General features: G+C 37.3%; 1 long non-coding RNA gene across 2 annotated transcripts; it reads left to right on the top strand.

Annotated features, from left to right (window-relative positions):
* The first annotated feature begins 651 nt into the window (after nt 1-651).
* LOC104237439 (uncharacterized) lies at nt 652-6,091 on the top strand. Of its 2 annotated transcripts, XR_011403351.1 has the most exons (3): nt 652-1,657; nt 1,754-1,846; nt 5,851-6,091. It is a non-coding gene; the product is annotated as an uncharacterized lncRNA (long non-coding RNA). The 2 variants fall into 2 exon arrangements; XR_011403350.1 differs by having other exon boundaries at nt 652-1,846.
* Nucleotides 6,092-6,363: the final 272 nt, after the last annotated feature.

Here is a 6,363-nt window from a genome sequence, read left to right as displayed (position 1 = left end):
CAATATGGGCTAGGTCAGGTAAAACTTAAAAATATGAGCCATTTTTTGTTATGGTGTGAAGTCAAGTATATTTTCTTGTAATTCTTTCAATAAATATCACATGCCTCATATCATTGCCTCTTTTTCTATTTATATAAGACATTTTCTTAGTAAACCCTAATAGTACAAGTGCAAAGAATATCCACTAGAATATTCTCTTACATATCATATTTTGAAAATCAGCCGTTACAACTTCATTAGTGGTGCTCGACTTCGACCATTATCAACACCTCGACCACGGCTCTCGTCGACTCGGCTATGAATCTTGCTGCTTCCTGCTTCACCTCAACTAATGACGGCTCGAGAACTCTTTCTTTAATAATACCTTATCTTAAATATTTTAGGGCAGATTTTGACCCATATAAAATCTATACATGTGATTTAGATCCGTAAAAGCTTGTCTTTATGTGGTTTTAAATCTTATACAACAAATATATTATAGTATTACTATTATTTAGAAATGGTAGTTGGGGGCGTACGAACAGCCGAGCATGGGTACATTAGTAATATGGTCATCATTCTTTTAATTAATTTGGAAATTAAATAGACGCGTGTACTTTTACCGCTATTACACGTGTACAATTCCTTCAGCTTTCTCGATTTCTGCCTTTTATTATCAGCCTTCTAACAGTTAGTATTACCGGGGTTATAGCTGCGGTTGTGAGGATCATGGAATCGTGGGTTTCTTTTTCCAACGCTGAAGCTGGGGTTGCATTCTTCTATTGCCTCTCCTTTTTCTATTGTACTTCCTTATACTTCTTTAATTTGTTGATAATAAGAAATTGGGTTTTTACTCTTTTAAAGTTTATTCATTTTTTTCTCTTTGTATCTGGTACGAGCTCTGTTTGGGTGAATTTTTTATGCAATCTTTCTTTATTTGTTGAAGTTACCTTGTTGGTGATGACAATTTTAGAGAATATATATTAGCTTACTATTCTTTTGAATAATTCCATGCTACAAATTTTATGTGCATGTTAGTAATTGTACTTGATTTATACATGCATTATGACTTTTATTATATGAAGTTTTTCTTTTGCTACCAACTAATTAGTGCAAAATTAAATGTCTTGCCGAAAATCAGAGATATCAAATTAAAATTGCTGCTGGAATTTTTGTCTCTCTTGATTTGGGACATACTTTCTCATTACGATTTGTTTTACTCTACTTATTTAATCTTTTTTTATTGTTTGCTTAATGGAATTTGAAGTAGACTAAGCACTCAAGGTGTTTGCTGATGTGCCTCTAAGACCTATATGAATCAGTTGGCTGATTAGAGCATATTTATTGTTACACTACCTCACAACTATATTTTTAGCTCATGTGAAGCTATACATAATGTTTGATTGGAAATCTAAGCTCCCTAAAAGCAGGTTAAATTTACTGTTTGTTGGTGTCATTTACTTTTTATCTTCTATTTGTGTTTCCATGCTGGACCTAATGTCCTTACATATTGCTATTTCTTGCAGTCCTATTAGAGTTAGAAAACTTCATACACGACATAATTGATTAAGATATGTAGAACTAATTTATGACATTCCTAACTTCCTTATTGGTAATTGCTATGTAGGGGCTGATAGGTTGCTTCTATAGGCAATGATAAATTATTGACTTATTCTAGGTACTTGACTTGAAGTTGTAAAAGTGTGTTATTAATGTCTTAATGAACTCGACTTTCTTCTGCATAAAACAATTCCTAAACATGTCATGAGTGCAGGACTTATGGATATTGCATTCGGATAAACTCCAGAACTGCAAGAGAAATTTGATTTATGTCATAAAAATGCAGTTTCTGATGTTGTCCCGCTTGGTAAGTTTCTGCTCTTGCGTGGATGAGATAATTACATTTCTAAAGTGTTGGCTTTGACATAATTTGAGGTTTACTGATTGGTGTAATAAAGGATCAACACTTTATGGAACTGAACTGTCTTTGTTGTCAGAGGTAGACCTACGTTGTATGTAGAGAGGTCAGGGGACCCCGTTAGTCTCGGAAACAACCTTGTATATATACGTTATATATATGTGTACATATATATAGGACCCCTTAAATATTTTAGTTATGCCCCCATACACTAAAAGGCAGATGGAAGAAGTGGTTATATTGGGCGCTTCAATTCCCTTGTTTGCTGGATGATTCGGGTTCGAATCTCATCTTCAATTTTTTTAGTTAATTGAATACAACATACTTAATAACAAATTGTTTTTTTTCTTTATTCTGTTTTTTTTTAATTCAATTATAGTTTAGTTCTAACTTCTAATACCAGATTAAGAGGAGGTGACAGACCTACTTTCATAAACTTCTAAGTGAAGAAGGCGATCAGGATATTATACTTGGGGAATTGAGGAATGCCGACAGTACCCATGAATTAAGTAATTGTAGGGATATTGAGATCGATGAAGTCATGGAGGCAATGCGTAAGATGAGAAGGGGCAGAGCTACCGGGCCAGACGAAATTTCGGTTGAACTTTGGAGGTGTGTGGGTAGAGCAGGCTTGGAATGGCTTACTGGATTGTTTAGTGTTATATTCAAGACTAATAGGATGCCTGAAGAGTGGAGGTGGAGTACAATGGTTCCGTTGTATAAGAACAAAGGTGATGTCCGGAGCTGTAACAACTATAGGGGCATCAAATTACTAAGTCATACCATGAAAGTTTGGGAGAGAGTGGTAGAAATGAGAGTGCGAAGGACGGTGTCTATTTCAGACAACCAGTTCGGGTTCATGCCGGGGCGATCTACCACAGAAGCTATCCACCTTATTAGGAGGATGGTGGAACAGTACAGGGATAGGAAGAAGGATCTCCACATGGTGTTTATTGATCTGGAGAAAGCGTACGATAGGGTTCCTAGGGAGGTCTTATGGAGCTGCTTAGAGGATAAAGGGGTCCCGGTTGACTATATTAGGGTGATTAAAGACATGTATGCTGGAGCTAAGACTCGGGTTAGGACAGTAGGAGGCGACTCTGAACACTTTCCAGTTATTACGGGGTTGCACCAAGGGTCTGCGCTCAGCCCATTCCTATTTGCCCTGGTGATGGATGCACTGACTCATCATATTCAAGGGGAGGTGCCATGGTGCATGCTATTTGCTGATGACATTATTCTAATTGACGAGACACGAGGCGGCGTCAACGAGAGGCTAGAGATTTGGAGACATGCTCTTGAGTCTAAAGGTTTCAAGTTGAGCAGGACGAAGACGGAATACCTCGAGTGCAAATTTGGAGTTGAGCCGACGGAAGCGGGAGTTGAAGTGAGGCTTGACTCTCAAGTCATTCCCAAGAGGGGTAGTTTCAAGTACCTTGGATCGGTTATTCAGGGGATCGGGGAGATTGACGAGGATGTCACACACCGTATAGGGGTGGGTGGATGAAGTGGAGGTTAGCGTCGGGAGTCTTGTATGACAAGAAAGTGCCACCGTTACTAAAAGGTAAGTTTTATAGAGTAGTGGTTAGGCCTGCCATGTTATATGGAACTGAATGTTGGCCGGTAAAGAACTCACACATCCAGAAGATGAAAGTAGCAGAGATGAGGATGTTGAGGTGGATGTGCGGGCATACAAGGATGGATAAGATTAGGAATGAAGATATTCGAGAGAAGGTGGGTGTGGCCCCCATGGAGGACAAGATGCGGGAAGTAAGACTCAGATGGTTCGGGCACATTCAGAGGAGGAGCACTGATGCACCGGTGAGGAGGTGTGAGCGACTGGCTGTAGTGGGCACGCGGAGAGGTAGAGGACGACCTAAGAAGTATTGGGGAGAGGTGATCAGACAGGACATGACGCGACTTAGGATTACTGAGGACATGGCCCTTGACAGGGAATTATGGAGGTCGAGCATTAAGGTTGTAGGTTAGGGGAAAATTGTGAATATTTCTACAGCACAATAGAGTGAGACTAGCCAGTTAGGAGTTAGACTAAGAATGTCATTGCTCGTCTATTGATGCAGGGCTTTACCTGCTAGTTTTTACTATACCAGCCATCTATTTCGTATTTCGTATTTCGTATTCTATATTTCATATATCCTATATTGTTGTTATTTTATTATGCATTTTTATGGTACTAATATATCGTATCCTGTTGTTTTTTTGAGCCGAGGGTCTCCTGGAAACAGCCTCTCTACCCTTCGGGGTAGGGGTAAGATTTGCGTACATATTACCCTCCCCAGACCCCATTTGTGGGATTATACTGGGTTGTTGTTGTTGTTGTTCTAACTTCTAATACATAACAGTCAACTTATTTAAAAAACAAAATTCAAATTTATCCCTTAAAATTAAAAGTTTCAAATTGCAACTTATCACTCCACAAATAGAAAAATACAAATTCTGACGCCGCAACCTTCTTCATCAATCACTTTGTCTCTGACTCGTCAGTGAAAACTAAGAGTTTAAGATTCTTCTTTATTTTTTTTTTACTATTAACATACCGATAATCTTGATTTCTTTAAAGTTTGAACGCCCTTTTGATCACTGGTCCTTTATTTTATTTAAAAAAAAAACTAGAAATTTTAAAATGTGAAACATGTTTAATCATACATTTTCTCTTCCCGTAGCACCCATTTTGCGAAGAAATCTCTCTTTGTTTGGTGCTTTTGTTTATTTAGAACTTCTTTTGTTTATACGTGGATGATAAGTTATTATAATCATTAAGTTTTCAAAGAGTTGTGCGTCGAATTTTATCGCTAGTGATTAGCGCACGGTGGTGCCCCGTCGTGCTCAAACCCTGGATCCGCCTCTCTTTGTTGTCCATTAAGAGATTCGAAATTGGGAGGCAAAGTTGTGCTTCAGAATTTCAATTAACTTGATAAAAATATTTGACTCGTGCAAGTTCCATGTTGCTTTACCAGAATGATGGATTTTGAATATGCTCATAATGGGACTCTCTTTGAACTTTTGCATACTGAGTGTCTTATTCTGGGACTGTAGCTATTGTGATTTACCCCCGACTGTTACGTAACTTTGTTACGTCTGCTTGATCAAACTATTTAGAAAATACCTTTATTTGGCATATGGTGTTGGTAGAATGTGTCTTTGGTCTCATGTAGTTAATTATGCTGGTAATTAGAAAAGTAATCATTGTTTCGCCTTAGCGTCATAAGATGTTTGACCACCATACTCTAAATGCTTGCGATTATTAACTTGAAGAATCATTAGGTATAAACAGATGGTTCATGGCTTCACGCTCAATAAGTCATTTTTGGAATTCATATCTGCTCTTTCTACTATGTATGTTTTGCTTGCCAAGCCACAAATAACTATTCTTCAATGCTACTGATATACCTACTATTTATGCTCAGATGTTTCTTATGACAATGTGATAAAAAACTACTCTATGTGACTTAAATATTAATGTTTGCCTTTATTTCCTTTTTTTAAAAAATAATTGTAATGGACTTATAGTCAAAAGACGAGTATAGACGAAAAGGAAAAAATTGATCAATGCATTCACTCAATTGACATAATAAATAATAGACGCAAGTAGCTTGGAATAAAGAAGGGTGAAATTAGGGGTTGATCTACCTTTTCAGCCCGAGTTAAGAGAAAGGAATGGTCTCACTCAAGAGGAATGCGCCTTTATTAAACAAAGAAGCTGAGCAATTGACATTGAATAAGAGTGAGTGATCAAATTGTACTATATTAGGAGAGGGCTTTCCTCTTATCTCTCAAATTGTATGGTTTTTGCGTAATTAAAACTCACATGGATCTTGACCATTTTGTTAATATTTTTCTACCTCTATAGTGATTACTGCATCTAAACCAGCTCTCCCTTGCCTTTGTGCTCTATTATGTTAGAAAAAATTCTTAATTCTTGACTCTTGCAGTAAGGGAAGCTGAATATTTTCATTGAAATATGCAAATGAGGATAGCAATGACATGACATACTGCCTTGAGCACTAGCTGAACTCATCGCTATTGTTACCATAAAGACTTGACTTTCTCCTCACTGTACAACACAAAAACTCTGCAACCATCCAGGAATGGGAATATCCAACTTTTCTATTGAGGCTTTAAGCGCGCAACTACCCCATTAAATTTTCTATTGTTTGTTGAAGAGGAGGAAAATATCATTCAAGATTAAATTTCTGCGGCAAAAGTGAAGTGCCAATTTCAGTCAACCGTTACTGCCAATGTTCTTGCTATTGTAAGTTGATAGTTTCTACCTTTGTTGGAGTGATGAAACAACAAGATATATTTCAGCTTCCTGTACAAACTTTTCATGGAACCTAGACTGTAGTTATAAACTTTTTTGGGTTGAATGTAGCTACGTTAATTGAGCTCTTTTAAAGATGGCAATAAGAAACTCCCACATGAGAACACTTCTGCTATTAAGACTG

This window comes from Nicotiana sylvestris, chromosome 11 (genome assembly GCF_000393655.2).
Source record: "Nicotiana sylvestris chromosome 11, ASM39365v2, whole genome shotgun sequence".
In the NCBI taxonomy this organism is placed as follows: Eukaryota; Viridiplantae; Streptophyta; class Magnoliopsida; order Solanales; family Solanaceae; genus Nicotiana; species Nicotiana sylvestris.
Note: the sequence above shows the minus strand (reverse complement) of the source record. Positions and strands in the feature narration are given on the sequence as shown.